Source organism: Rosa rugosa, chromosome 4, assembly GCF_958449725.1.
Source record: "Rosa rugosa chromosome 4, drRosRugo1.1, whole genome shotgun sequence".
Classification (NCBI taxonomy): Eukaryota; Viridiplantae; Streptophyta; class Magnoliopsida; order Rosales; family Rosaceae; genus Rosa; species Rosa rugosa.
Genome location: NC_084823.1, coordinates 47,437,180 through 47,439,499, shown reverse-complemented (window position 1 = coordinate 47,439,499; position 2,320 = coordinate 47,437,180). Strand labels below are relative to the sequence as shown.

The 2,320-nt window shown below is 35.7% G+C and overlaps 1 long non-coding RNA gene across 1 annotated transcript; it reads left to right on the top strand.

Annotated features, from left to right (window-relative positions):
• Window positions 1-276: 276 nt before the first annotated feature.
• LOC133742229 (uncharacterized) lies at window positions 277-963 on the top strand. Its single transcript, XR_009862434.1, has 2 exons — window positions 277-306; window positions 377-963. It is a non-coding gene; the product is annotated as an uncharacterized LOC133742229 (long non-coding RNA).
• Window positions 964-2,320: the final 1,357 nt, after the last annotated feature.

Sequence of the window (2,320 nt, the reverse complement as noted above, 5' to 3'; positions counted from 1 at the left end):
TCATTTGGGTTTCGTTTGGTTAGTCTGCCTCCCCTCCTACCTTGTTTAGCTCGGTTTCTCCTAGCCGAAGTAGGAAAATGTGTAAAATTGACCAATTAGTGCATTTCCATTTTTCTTGATCATTTCTAGGTAATTATGGACCTAACGCTCATTTCATCTTCATCTACTCCAATGTACCTAAAAATAGAAATTGAGTTAAAAATCGATTCGGTTAAGGAATTAACTAAGCAAAATGTGAGGAATTAACTACTAAAATATTACATTAAAATGCTCTGATCGGAGCATAATTATGCGATAATAATGTTGGTAATTCCCATATTTACTTTGTTAGTTTATCTTATTTTCTGGTTAATTTAGTTATTTTTATGTTTATTAGGTTTGCCAAAGCAAGGAAAGAAATATGAGCAAAAGGAAGGAGATTTGTGCAAATAATGGAGAAGTGTGGAATCTTGATGAGTCAAGGAAGCATACGGCAACATGAAGAAAAAGATATTCAGCAATTAATTATCTTGGCTGCTCTTATTGGATAGAAGGATGTCAATGAATCCAAAATCAATCAGAACATTAATAAAGGAGCTTTCCGTGGAAGCCAAGGAATTAGAGTCCCAAAAGGAAAGAAGAAAAGAGTTACAAACTGAATAAAATCTCTCCTTAGACGTTGAAGAACCATACCATCACACATACGGAAGAGGAGAGACGCACAAGAGCTGAAAAAGAAGAAGAATTACAACCATCACCGAAAACGATCGATCGCTGCCTGCCGACGATCGATCGCCGATCAGCCTTTTCCTATTTCTTGGTTTTTGTTGTCTTCTTTCTCCATGAACTCAATTGTGTTTTTGATTTCCATTATGTGTAACTAAATTTCCAGTAGCTAGGGGGTAGTTGAAGCCCTAGACATGATCCACAACATGCTCTGACATTCAATTTGTTTTCCAATTAATAAAGTTGAGGTTTTGTTTACCGATTTCTCATTGATGAGTTCTATGTTTGTATGCTTTGGAGGCCTACTTAGTATGCATGCTAGGGTTCTAATACTTTGATTATTTGATGCCTGGATCAATAGTTGGATTCCTCAAATTGTCTAGAGAAGTAATTGGTGGTTTTCACTATCAAGTAGACAAAACCCTAGGTTTAGCAAGGCTCTAAGTTATTTGCGATGTCTAGTGATTACTCAAACTCTTTTCAAACTTAATGATCTCTGCATGTTTAATCTAATAAACGTACCTTTAGGTTGCATTGCTTGGGAATAGTCTAGGTGTAGAGCACTTCCTGCCTAGCGTACAAAGTAAGAAAGGGTAATAGGTTGTGTTCAAGCGTACCGAGCCAATCTGAGCGTCTTCAACTAAGTTAATTAGAAGTAAATTGGACAAAGTGTGTTGTGTGTGATTGTTGGAGGTGGATACTTCCTTCCTAGCTAGTTTCATCATCTTGATATCAACCAATCTTAAATCTGTTCAGTTTCGTTTTTCTTTCTGTTCTCTGTTTTCACGTATTTTATTCTCATAGTAAACGAAATCCAAAAATTCCCAAATTTTTTGTGCTGGACGCCTTGTGTGTCTAGTACGTCTCTGTAAATTTTCATATTTTTCTGGGTTGTTTTGGTTAGGATTTTAGATTGTTTTTCGACTGCTGTTCAGTAGGAACTGCAGTCACATTTTTTGTGACTTTCATTGAAGCAATTAATTTAACTTAATCCTCTGCGGGAGACCCTTATTTCCCTATATTACAATTGACATACTTGCAGGAGAATAAGGAAAATCAATAGCTATAAATTAAGCTATCATGCTCATATCAAATTCTTCCACACTTAGCTTTTGCTAGTCCCTTAGCAAAACAAAAATACAAAACAAAACAAAGACTCAACAAAAGTTAAGTAAATGACTCTACTGCCTCTAACTGTTGTCTCAGAGACTCCAAACTCATGGCTTTCACGTTAAACACTTAATCAAAATCACATAGATAATTCCAAGGTTAATAAACGTGTGACACTCATATGACTAAGTAAGATATGGAGAACTTAAGTTATACAATAAATGATAGCATGTTTCGAACAAGTCCAATCCAAACTCACAAGGCATACTCTCGATTTTTCTCTCAGAAATGGCTATGCTTAAAAGCTTCACACTCAAGTATATGCAAGAGAACAAATTGTAAGGCAACAAATAGCTTGCATATTTCATCAATAAAAGAATTCTGTGAATAATTTTTAAAGACCTCAAGAAATGACTAAGTGCACAAATGGACCTAAACCATAAGCTCGACTTTGTACCTGACTCCACTAACCAAAGGCTGCCCATCTCAAGGATCAAGTAAGGAC